At 34.6% G+C, this 13,667-nt stretch overlaps 1 protein-coding gene across 1 annotated transcript in view; it reads left to right on the forward strand.

The window, feature by feature from the left end:
* The window catches only part of DIAPH2 (diaphanous related formin 2), a 741,115-nt gene that overhangs the window by 487,742 nt on the left and 239,706 nt on the right, over positions 1–13,667 (forward strand). The gene's annotated exons all lie outside the window — the stretch shown is intronic.

Here is a 13,667-nt window from a genome sequence, read left to right on the forward strand (position 1 = left end):
AACTTTGAATGGATAGATAAGAGGAGGCCAATAGGGTGAAGCATGAGAATAGGATTTTTACTGACATGGAAAAGGGGTATGCTGTCCAGAGAGCAGACAATATGAGAAGGCACAGTGGCGGAATGTGTTAGGATGGTGAAAGAGTCATTGACTATCAGGCTGAAGCAGTAAGGTAGCCATTTCAGAGACTTCAGTGTCATGCTAAGCAGTCTGATCTTGATGAGATAGGTGGCAGGGCATCATTGAAGGACTAGAATGGGCAGAACCTGGCACCAGTGAAGAACAGGAGAGGAGGAACAAAAATGTCTCCAAGACTTTAATTCGAACAGATTAGTTTTGTTGGTTAGTAAGTATTGTCTACTTTTAGAAGAAGTTGAAAAGTGAAAGAAAGGAAGAAGGGTCAAGGAAACATTTTTTGAAAGTGAGGTGATGTATGTGGAGAAGTACATTTTTCCTCTTGGATAAGAAGAGTAGGCCGTAAATCTTATATTTGAAACTGCACTATAGTAATTCTGCTTCTCTATAACTCAGAGGACTTTCAGTAAGGACTCAAAAGCATATGTTTCCCGAGTTTATTACAAACCATATAAACCTGTTAGTGTCTGTTGAAGGAGAAAAAAAGTGTGTCTATAAAGCCCAGAAAGTCGTTTGTGTAATATTGTTCAGTGATCATCTCTGCCAGTCTGGTATTGTTGATCACATCCTCAACATATTTCTTGAATTTAATGAAGTTAATGAAATTTCTTTAATTCCTTTAATTTAATGAGTATTACAGTTGTTGCTGTTGTCTTGTTGGAAGAGAACAATCATAAGGGTACCTATAGTTTCTCTAGTCTCAGCCAATTATGTATTATACTCAGTTCTATTTGTTTGTTTCCTATATCTGGGCTTTTGGTAAATCCTTTCATATTTTTCTTTTACGATATCACCAACTTCTTTCTTCTTATCCATTTCAAGAGCAAAACCTCTCTGTTGTATTTTGCTTATTTCTGCTTTCGTGTAGTCTTCCTGCCATTGTATTCGAAAGACTTGCCAGAAATCCTCTTCCTATCTTTGTGTTTGGGCTGCGGCAATCCCCATTCTCAAGTTATTTTGACTAGTTCTTTTTATTTCCCTATGAAATTTAGACTCAGAGTTTGTAACTCAACAAGTTCTTAAGTACATTCTGCCTGCTTGCATCCCCCTTTCATTTCCTTCTAGTTCTCATGTGTTCAGAAGTATTTTCTCTTGAGCCGTTTTTATTCCTTTCTAATAATTCTGTCTCTGTGTACGATTTCATCCTGCATCATATGCCTGGAAATCTTACCTGCCCTGTCCTCTAAGACAATTGACTATTATTTGTCAAATCACTGTTCAGAATCCATTTCCTTATTTTTTTTTTAATGTTTTGCTACTAAAGCCTTAGAACAAAATACTTGTGAATTTAGTTTGCAAGAAAAAACAGAATGTGGTTTGAAAGGTCAAGCCACTTAACTTCTTATTTATAGTTAAATACTTTTCCTTGGTGTCTAAGTCTAACTTGTCTTTTTTGCTTAATACAGATTTCAGTCCTGTTTGAATCACATTCTGTCACCTCCAGTACTGTGTATATAGCAAGCATATCTATATTCACAACCAACCAGCAAAAATAAAAATAAATCAACACTATATATTAATTCATTTTCCATGATTTTGGACAATCTCCTTGAGAAATGATTGCCTACAAAAAGAAAAAAGTACCTGTCTTTTTAAACTGGAGTGATATAGATAAGATGAAACTAATTCAGTTATATAACTCGTATTTCAAGAATAATTGTATGATTACTAATATCTTCTTTTGTTTTTGTTTTTTTCTTATACCTTTGAAAATTCTCTCTTTACTTTTTATTTTTATTTTTAAAGTATAGTTGGTTAACAATATTGTGTTAGTTTCAGGTGTACAGCAAAGTGATTCAGTTATATATACCTGTATCTTTTTGCAGATTCTTTTCCATTATAGGTTATTACAAGCTATTGAATATAGTTCCCTGTGCTATATAGTAAATCCTTGTTGCCTATCTATTGTATATATAATAGTGTGTATCTATTAATCCCATACACCTAATGTATCCCTCCCCCCTTCTGTGTTTTTTGATTATTAAAACCCAAGTACCTATTTTGATAGAATAAGAATCTTTTCTGTCTGCTATAGCAAATAAATGTATTTCAGCTCAGAACTAAAGTTATAGACCTCAAATTAACTGACAAAGAAAAAAAAATTACCTTGAAGTGAAAAGAAAGCTGAAAGTAAGAAATACGTGGGATTCATGGAAAAACGTATTTTATAAATTGCCTTCGTTCCTTGTTAAGCTAACCTTCTAAAATTGTGTGCATCTTGGACAATGCAAAGCTATGGTATAAACTTAGCATATTTTCCTAGAGCTCAGTAACTCAAAGATATTGGGAGAAAACACATCATTTTACATTAACACAGATATATATTATGGAGTGGAATGCAAAATTCACATGAATTTTTAAAATAAAACAGATGACTTCAAAGAAATTTCACACTTGCCGCAGATCCCTTGGGGAGCGTGTTCAATCTTCTCTTCCATTAGGGGCTCTTGGGTGGGAAACGTTTATGAAGCATTGCCTAAAGAATTGGAGAGTGGTTTGGTTTTGCTTTGGTTTCACTTATTTATTTATCTATTTAGTTATTATTGCAGGGAGTGCGGGAGGCAAGCCGCCCTTATGAAGTTCAGAATCAAACAGTACAATGGAATTTTATTACCAGTGGAATTCATAAAATAATATTTCTCTCGTCATTTTCTTCCAAGTTAAATTATAAATCTGCAGGTCCTCTCATTCCTGTTTGACATACCAATGAGTCTTCAGAGAGAAAAAAAGTGGTTGCTATAGAGAATCTAATGCCTTTAAAATATTGAAAATTTATTTGATAAACCACCATTACCTTGTCCCCAATGAATAATTTTAAAGATTATATATGTATTTATAATTATATAAATAGATATATAGATCTGTATTGTATAAAGCACTGCTGGTTTACTAGACCTACTTTGTAAATCCTTCATTGTTTTTCCCCACCCTGTGGCTATCACTTTAACTTTCGGCTTTGAGGATTTTTACAGTTTGATGTAAAACCTCTAGTGTTTTATAGGTCAGCTCCAGGGATTAAACCAAAAGGGTTAGTAAAGTTTAATTAAAACTATTCCATTCAGCAGGAGAAAATTATATTAATGTATTTGAAGGGACTATTAATCCTGAGGTTTTGCATACCTCCAAAATGAGTTTCACTTCAGTTAAATTACTGCCATCCTACAAAATAAAAGTTGGTTAAGTTTTCTATAAGCAGTGTTAATTTCTTATGCTTTAAATCAACTATTATAAATTTTAATGACCAACCATACCTTTTGATAATCTGCCATCTTTCCATGCTATATTAGTAACTCTGATTAGCTATTTACCCACTCTGACTTCTTCACAGGATTAATCATGATGAAAGTTTAGATTAGAGGAAATATGGTAGGGAAAAATCTATGAGATAAAGGAAAAGTAACATCATAGCAGAGTTAAAAAAAAGTTGGGGGAATGCAAAAAAACAAAACAACATTTTCTGAAACTCCAGAGCTAGCAGAAGCCTTAGAGATCATCTTGTCCCTGCTAAAAGAGACCCAAGATGGCATTTAGTCCAAATTCATCATTTTACAGTTGAAAAACTGAGGCCCAGAATGACGAAGGAATTGCCCACGATCACACAGTCAATGAAGGTTTGCAGACCTTTGTCTATTGTTTTATTACATACATTTCAGCTCCACTTTTCCTTCCTTTGTGGTCTAAAATATACAACAGAGATTCATGCTCACATATTGGAAAACATAGAAAATCAACTCTGACCAAATAAAAGATTTACTGGAGTATGAATGCCACTTCCTCTATATAGTACTCCAGTCTCTCTATCCCCATTTTGACAGAAATACCCTTTCCTTTCTCTGAGTCACAGCAGTACTTTAGCTTTATTAGTAATACAGCACCTGCCACATTTGCATTTTTTTATTTCATTGTATGCTTCTCTCTGTACCTCCTAGGTTGAGTACCTCAGTGGCAAGGAATATGCCCCATTTGTCCCAACAGACTCAGTGCTAGCTCAGCATCTCAGAGAGAAGTAAATGCTCAATAAATGTTTACTACATTGAATCATTGTATATCCTTTTAGTACAGCAGGCGTATTCAAAATAAGGCATTATGGGAAGTTGACAAGTTGAGAATAGCAACCTGAAAATTACTGTTTACTGTAAATACAAGAGGAGAAACAAGATAAGTTAGAATAAAGAAGACACCATGACTTAACAATATTTCCTGGTCCATGTTTTACTTCTTTCATGGAGAGAGTTAAAATTGGAAACAATCGAGCTCTTAATGGAGAATATCTAAACTTATGGAGACTGCCATACCATAAAGGTTTATGGTGAACAGTAAGGATTAAAAGTCTCATAGGAACTAATGGCAGCCAACTGTCTTAACGTAATATCTAACTGCCGAAACATCTTTTATTCTAATGACTGAACAAAAAAATTACTTTTATACTATCTACTGTTTTATTGAAAAATCTTTTGAGTTATGGGACAAAATCCTACTGTTTTTAGAGCATTCAATGTACAGTAACTCATAGGACCCAAGATGTGAGAAAGTATGAAACCATAGGATGTCCTAGCAGATTTCAACTTTCTGTTTTGGAACAATAAATGCTGGAGAGGGTTTGGAGAAAAGGGAACCCTCTTGCACTGTTGGTGGGAATGTAAATTGGTACAACCACTATGGAGAACAGTATGGAGGTTCCTTAAAAAACTAAAAATAGAACTACCATATGACCCAGCAATCCCACTACTGGGCATATACCCAGAGGAAACCATAATTCAAAAAGATACATGCACCCCAGTGTTCATTGCAGCTCTAGTTACGATAGCCAGGACATGGAACAACCTAAATGTCCATCAACAGAGGAGTGGACAAAGAACATGTGGCACATATATACACAATGGAATATTACTCAGCCATAAAAAGAAACAAAATTGGGTCATTTGGAGAGACGTGGATGGACCTAAAGACTGTCATACAGAGTGAAGTAAGTCAGAAAGAGAAAAATATCGTATATTAACGCATATTATGTGGAATCTAAAATAATGATATAGATGATCTTATTTGCAAAGCAGAAATAGAGGTACAGACATAGAAAACAAATGTATGGATACCAAGGTGGAAGGGGGGGATGGAATGAATTGGGAGATGGGGATTGACATATATACACTATTGATACTATGTATAAAATAGATAACTTTTGAGAACCTACTGTAAAGTACAGGGAACTCTACTCAGTGCTCTGGGGTGACCTAAAGGGGAAGGAAATCCAAAAAACAGGAGATATATGTATACGTATAGCTGATTCACCTTGCTGTACAGTACAAACTAACACAGCATTGTAAAGCAACTATACTCCAATAAATTTTTTTTTAAAAAAACAACTTTGTGTTTTGGTCTAACTTTTTAGAAGCACAGAATGATAATAAACCAATGTTAACAGAATGTCAATAGAATTGACCTTACTTAGATGTTAGCAGTCTGAATAAAACTGAGTATACATTGTACCACTATATCATTTTAATAAAAAAGTTAAATTGTTTGTTTAGCTTTTTTTGGACCTTTCCTACACTATCTCAAATAAATAATTTTGCTGAATGAATTACATTCTATCATATTGACACCATAAAAATCTTATAAAAATTGAGAGGAATATTAAGTTTTAGGGAGTCTAATTCATACATTTTCCAGTTTGATATACTTTCTTCCTTACTCTCACCAGGTCACCCCAATTTTTTTTTTGAGGCTTAAATTATTTTTATTATGGAAATTTTCAAATATAAACAGAATTACAGAGAAAAATATGATGAACCCTAGTGTACCTAGTATTCAGTTTCCATATTATAAAACATTTTGTTAGTCTTATTTCCCATCCTTACTACTACTACCACTACTACTACTGCTACTGGTGACGGTGATAGTGTTTTTGCAGGTATATTTCAGCCTTTAAAGAAAACTCCAACTATCCTATCATCTAACTAGAGTTACTAGTTTATTATGCACATTATATGCATAATATATGTCTGACATATAAGGACATATTTTTTTAAACACAAATCAATGCCATTACCATACCTAACATAATGAACAATTTCTTAACATTATCTAATACCCAGTCCAAGTTTCCTTGATTATTTCAAAAGTGTTTTTTAGACTTAGTTTATTTGAATCAGGGTGCAAACAAAATGTGCACATCGCATTTGGTTTTTATATTTTTAACTCTTTTAATTTATAATTGTTTCTCCTTTTTTTGTTAAAAAATGCTATTGTTTATTGAATAAACCAAGTTAATTATCGTGAAGAATGTGCTGGATTCTGAATGTGGTTGATTGGTTTCTTCTGGTGTTTAACTTTTTTGCTAGCCTCCTTATTTCTTGTACATGAGAAATTAGAACTGGAGGCTTGATTAGAGCAGTGTTTCTTTGTTTTATTCTTCTTTTCTTTCTTTTTTTTTTTGGAAGCAAGTGCTATGTACTTTTTGTTGTATCACATGAAGAGACATAATATTGGATGTTCCACTTTCAGATGGTGTCAGCCTGATTTCTTTCTTATAAAGTTCCTTATCAAATTTCACCTAGTGGTCTTAGCACCTACGATGATTATTGCCCTGATCCATTATTTTATTAGAGGTTGCAGAATGGTGACTTTCTAATTTTACTATACTTTCTGCATTTATTGGCTAGAAATGTTCTGTAAAAGACTTTCCTCAGCAACTATTGGCTTTGCTGAAATATAGCTCATACAGGAAAGTTAAGCTAAATGCTCAATTTATTCCCTTTATTTGTCAGTTTTTAAAGTAATGGGTTGGTGATATAGCCATTTCCAGTAATGAAAATGAGGTTTCTTTTTCAGTATGGTTTTTCAAATATTTGCTATATTTTCATCAGGTACTGTTATTATTCCTTTTTTTAACATCTTTATTGGAGTATAATTGCTTTACAATGGTGTGTTAGTTTCTGCTGTATAACAAAGTGAATCAGCTATATGTATACATATATCCCCATATCCTCTTCCTCTTATTTATTTATTTTTGATTTGGTAAAGTAGCAGGATACAAAATTAATGCACAGAAATCTCTGGCATACCTATACACTAATGACGAAAAATCTGAAAGTGAAATCAAGAAAACAATCCCATTTACCATTGCAACAAAAAGAATAAAATATCTAGGAATAAACCTACCTAAGGAGACAAAAGACCCGTATGCAGAAAATTATAAGACACTGATGAAAGAAATTAAAGATGATACAAATAGATGGAGAGATATACCATGTTCTTGGATTGGAAGAATCAGCATTGTGGAAATGACTCTACTACCCAAAGCAATCTACAGATTCAATGCAATCCCTGTCAAACTACCACTGGCATTTTTCACAGAACTAGAACAAAAAATTTCACAATTTATATGGAAACACAAAAGACCCCGAATAGCCACAGCAATCTTGAGAACGAAAAACGGAGCTGGAGGAATCAGGCTCCCTGACTTCAGACCATACTACAAAGCTACAGTAATCCTCTTCCTCTTGCATCTCCCTCCCTCCCACCATCCCTATCCCACCCCTCCAGGTGGTCACACAGCACCGAACTGATCTCCCTGTGCTATGTGGCTGCTTCCCACTAAATATCTGTTTTACATTTGGTAGTGTATATATGTCAATGCTACTCTCTCACTTCGTCCCAGCTTACCCTTCCCCCTCCCCGTGTCCTCAAGTCCATTCTCTACATCTGTGTCTTTATTCCTGTCCTGCCCCTAGGTTCTTCAGAACCTTTTTTTTTTTTTTTTAGATTCCATATATATGTGTTAACACACGATATTTGTTTTTCTCTTTCTGACTTACTTCACTCTATATGACAGACTCTAGGTCCATCCACCTCACTACAAATAACTCAATTTCGTTTCTTTTTATGGCTGAGTACTATTCCATGTATATATGTGCCACATCTTCTTTATCCAGTCATCTGTCAATGGACACTTAGGTCCAATTTTTTTTTTTAAACAAAGTGAATTTCTTTAAAATAGTACAAATCACAAGAGGTCCAACACATGCATAGAAAATATATTTTCAACCTGAAATGTCAAAAGGACTTAGGAAAGAGAGTCATGTTTTCTTACTGGTCAGTAATCTAGTCATTACGAAACAGTGTTTATAATTCATAACATATAAACCCTATAATTAATTTTCATTTCTACAGGAAACTATTGAAAACATTCATATCTTCAGGGAACAGTGAAAGGAAGCAGAGACCATGGCCATTTGTACTTGAGTAAAATGCTTCAATATAAATCAGCTATTTTTTATAGACTTATAGACATTTGTTACGGTACCTTAGCTTTTGCAACCCAGAATCTCTTTCTGCTAGAGAACTGTATGCATAGCTCATCTGTCTCACACCCACTTCATGGCCCAGCCTGTCTCAGAGCCTAGGCTTCTGTGTTTTTCTAAACTGAAATTCCCCCCTCTTCTCTCAGCCCTTTTGAGCCTAATGTATGTATCTTTTGATGGCCCTCTATGAAGCCTTCCCCAACTGCTTTGGCTTTCAGGCGTCTCTCACTTCCCCTCTTCTACCATAGTACTTACTTGAGCTTCTTAGTTTGGTGCTTGATCCTATACTCTTTTGCATTACAATATCCTGTACTCTTTTGCATCCTGGCTGCATCCTGGCATGATGCTTTCTGAAATAATGTATGTTATCATAGTTTCCTTTTTCAAGGGGAAAATCTAACACCGTATTGGCATAGTAAAGTCAGCTCAGTGAATGATTTTGAAACCTCCACCTGATCTTAGCTGCCATCTTTATTTAACCCCAGTGAAACTTTCTGGATACTTAAAATAGCTAAAATATATTTGCAGATACTTAATTTCAACTTCTTACACATTGCGCCCAGGTCTTCAAAATGTTTTCTTTAAAATTAGCTGTTTAAGGCAAAACTAATCTGTCAGTAGGATGTTAGAAATCATTATAAATGGTTAGTTTTGGGGTGGGTTAATGGCTGGAAGGGAACATGTGAAGGCCTCTGGGGTGCTGGTCACATTCTATTTCTTGATCTGGATCCTGGTGACATGGGTGTGTTCAGTTTGTGAAAATTCAGCTGGTCACCTGTGTGCACCAGGGATATATGCTTTAATAAAGCATTTTTTAATAGGCGGTCATTTGTATTTTTAAAATGTGTAATGAATGATGAATAGTGAGAAAGGTATTACGTTTTAATTCAAAAGGTCCTCTTGTTTTTACCTGTGCTTAGTTATAATGATCACATGCATTGTATAAATAACTGCTGTCAGAGTTGATCTGATGTTACTGTAAATAATTACTGTTTTTCAGCAAGTTGTATGTCACTTAAGGATTTTGTCAAAGTGTCCTTTAGTCTGAGAGTGGATGGGTACACTCTAGTATTAAAAAGGAAAAAAAAGTTAAGAAAATCACCAAGCACATTATATGCCATGTAAACATTCAGGGTGAATGTTTCTTTTCCATAGCTGTTGTCAATATTATGCTGTCTTGTATATCATTGAGTCCTAACATGTCCTGAGCACATCCTGAGGTAAAATTTTCACCAAGAACCTGTCACTGCTCTCATTGTTATCATTGTGTCTTTGCTTCAATGTCAGGAAAGAGGATATGTGGGAATATTGCTCATTTAATCTCCTTGTGGATACAGTCTTGTTAGGTGAAAAATGAATATTCATACAGCAAATGTTAAAATGTGATTGACTCCTGAAGTAAAACACAGGGACATATTTGATGCAAGAGGTTTAGGGACTGATGTTAAGTAGTAATGTCAAGGTAGAGAGAGGAGAGTAAGGGAAGAGGGAAGAGTGAAAGAAATGAAGAAAAAACCAGCTCTCTGCCACCATGGCAGAATCATAGGAAGAGGTGGCTCCTGTCCTGAGTGGAGATTCCCTTGTACCACCAGGGGAAATTGGTAGAATCTGGTAAGCAACTTGGTTGCTGTCACTGCAGTTTTTACCACTACCAGTTCTTTTGATGGGTTCATCAATAAGGATGAATCTGGTTTAGGGATATTAGGGTTGGTGATTTTGGAAGAAGAAAGAACAGTATCAGATCTACCTAATAAGCTTCCCCCATTCTCCATTTTTTACACGTTTCAAACGTGTCTTGAACACAGGGGACTACGTGGCTGGGGTGATTTCTTGAATTTAACTGGGTCTTTTTCTGGAATTGGGATTCTACAAGTTGATGAGGTAAATTATAGTAAATAGCAAATATAATATTGACTTATGCTAATTTTATATGACCCAAACTCCTTTAGAGTATTTCCACGTAAAACAGTCAGAATGGAGCTGGCATTTCTATTAGAAGAGTCATTGAAATAGTGAGGGGAAAAAAACCCTGACTCCTACTGGAAGCTAATAGCTCTGTGTCAAAGAATTCTGGTACAGTCATATCTGAAAGAGACGCATGGTAGAAATAATATGGCCAAGGATGAAAATCATAACATATATATTCTAGTTTCAACTTTGTTACTACCTACTTGTTGGATCATAGTTTTGCCACTTAACCTTTCAGTGCCTTTTTCCTCATTGTATCATAACATTTCTTAATTTGAAAAATATAGGTGGTCATATTTATCCCTCAGGTGATTATGATAATAAAATTAGATATTCAGTGTGGATATGCCTTAAAAGAAAACTGTTATATATAAATAATGATTTATCATTCAAGCTAGCATAAAGATATTAATTCCAGATGATTTTGATCAGGTTTTTTACGTTTGTTCAGCCCCATTTAAAAAATGAAGGTCAAAATTCACTTGTTAAATCATAAAGCACTCTGAAATAACATATGATGTCATTAATTTTCTTTTCTTTACATGTTCTTTTACTTTTTTCCATCTCATAGTCTTTTTTTTTTTTTTTTTTTTTTTTTTTGCGGTACACGGGCCTCACCGCTGTGGCCTCTCCCGTTGCGGAGCACAGGCTCCGGACGAGCAGGCTCAGCGGCCATGGCTCACGGGCCCAGCCACTCCGCGGGACGTGGGATCTTCCCGAACTGGGGCACGAACCCGTATCCCCAGCATCGGCAGGCGGACTCTCAACCACTGCGCCACCAGGGAAGCCCTCATAGTCTTTTTGAAATTAGACTCTAAAAACGTGATCATATAGGCTCATCTCATTTTGAATGACATCTCCAAGCTCTGATGGAAGAATTATTATTCCACATTTAAGAGTTGACCATAAAATTTCCATTATCCTATTCTGATAGGATATCTTTGTCCTTAGTATGTGTAAACATGGAAGAAAAGAAAAAATGTATAGTTTTAATTGAATGTTCTAAATAATTAATAGTAAATGTTTAGGGGAACATATAAAAGGTGTGAATTTAAAATATTATAATAACTAATACAAATGATAATAAAACATTTATTTTACATGCATTTTTAAGGAATGGATTCTGCTTGCATTTGTAGCACAAAACCCAAGGATAATGTTTATGCTAGCTATTGCTTCTTCACTTAATTTTGCATTTTTTTCTAATACTAGTGATAATATTAACCACTACCATTTATAAAGGGCTTACTAAGTGCCTGGCACTGCAGTAAGCCTGGTTTTAGAGAAAAGAAGACTGAGTCTCAGAAACATTAAATAAAGTGCTCAAGGTCACACAATTAATAAGAGCTAAGATTTTGGCTACTTCTATATCACTTATTCTTTTCATTATAACAACACTGAGAGTAATATCAAAAACACAGTTAAAAAAGATATGAAAAATGAAATTTTTACTCATAAATTTAAGATAAGCTGAGAAGGCAATATAAACCTTAATAAATTCTGGATTTTAATGGGAAATTAATTATTACCATTAGAAACACCCAATGAAATCATATAAATACAAACACTTATTGTTTTACTTTAAAACTATAGTAAACTGATAAATATATAAAATGGTATTGTCAGGATTTAGGGTTTCATTCAATTCATTTTTCCTTCTACATTTTCACAGAGAGTAGTAACACACCCTGTGGTGATGAACAAAGAATATCTCTATTGCTCACCCTTCTTGAGGGATATGGTCACCAACTAAACACTTGTTTATTTAATTCTAATTGTATAAGGACTTACAGTCCCTGAGTTGCACATTTGTATCCCTTGTTTTAAATATATCACTTTTTCTTCAGCTATCTATTCCATGGAAGTGTGGGGCATGCTGTAAATTAATTTGGGCATTTATTCATGTATCTTTTACTATTAGAAATCACACTGAATAGGAGTTCTTCAAAGGAAAATGAGTTATATCTTACACTTCTATTAATTATTTCAGTTAATATCCCAACTTAGAAATTCATTAGAAACAATTTTAATACATGTGCCATCCATGTGGACAAATGGCACATGGGCAGAATGTTCTCAGAAGACAAACATACCAAAAATATTCAACCTCATCAGTAATGGAAGAAATACACATAAAACAATAATATACAGTTTTTCAGCTATTGAAGTGACAAAGTTTAAAAACAAACTGTCACATACTCAGTACTGACACAGGTGGTATAGGGGAGATACATACGCATTAATGGTCCAAGTTCAAGATGATCTCAATTTTTCGGAAAGGAAAATGTATCAGGAGCCTCAAACTAATTGCAAACATTTAATTTGTCCTAAGAAGATGATCAGAAATGGGTACCAAGATTTATGCACAAAAATTTCATTTGTGGGTTTCCCTGGTGGCGCAGTGGTTGAGAGTCCACCTGCCGATGCAGGGGACACGGGTTCGTGCCCCGGTCCTGGAAGATCCCACATGCCGCGGAGCGGCTGGGCCCGTAAGCCATGGCCGCTGAGCCTGCGCATCCGGAGCCTGTGCTCCACAACGGGAGAGGCCACGACAGTAAGAGGCCCGCGTACTGCAAAAAAAAAAAAAAAAAATTTCTTTTGTAACATTATTTGTAACACTGAATAATTGGAAATATACAAAAGAGCTAAGAATTAAGAGAAATAATAAAATGAATCATAGAACATACATATAATGTAATATATTTTGAATAAAATGAAGCCTTCAATGAACTTTAATGACATGGTGAATACAAATAATATAGTAAATTCAAATAAAATAATAGACAATAAGATCCAAATTTTATTAATCATAATATACGTAACAGTAATATTTGTTGTCAGTAGTATTTTTGTGTTTTCTGTGTCTTCTGTGTGGTATATACAATTGATTCTTGTTACTTGTAGTAGTTATGTTCTATAAAGTCATTGTAAACATTGAATTAGGGAATATTGAATCATTGCTTCTACGGGAAATACAGAGTTAGGTTCCTGCGAGCCTCTGGTCATACAATTTTCATCAAGCAATCAATATATAACCTTGTTTATGTGTGTTTCTGTTTAAAGATACCATATTTAATATATATGATTGATTCATTAGCATTGAACTCACAGCCAACAGCACTATAGCTCATGCCTGAATGAAACCTATTTAACGTAAGTATATTCTCTGTAAGGCACATTACAGCCTTCCTGCACTTAGGAACACCAGACAGCACTTCAGCACTGTGCTTGGGGGTCATTTTAAAAAGCAAAACCACCCAA

The sequence above is a fragment of the Phocoena phocoena genome, chromosome X (genome assembly GCF_963924675.1).
Source record: "Phocoena phocoena chromosome X, mPhoPho1.1, whole genome shotgun sequence".
NCBI lineage: Eukaryota > Metazoa > Chordata > Mammalia > Artiodactyla > Phocoenidae > Phocoena > Phocoena phocoena.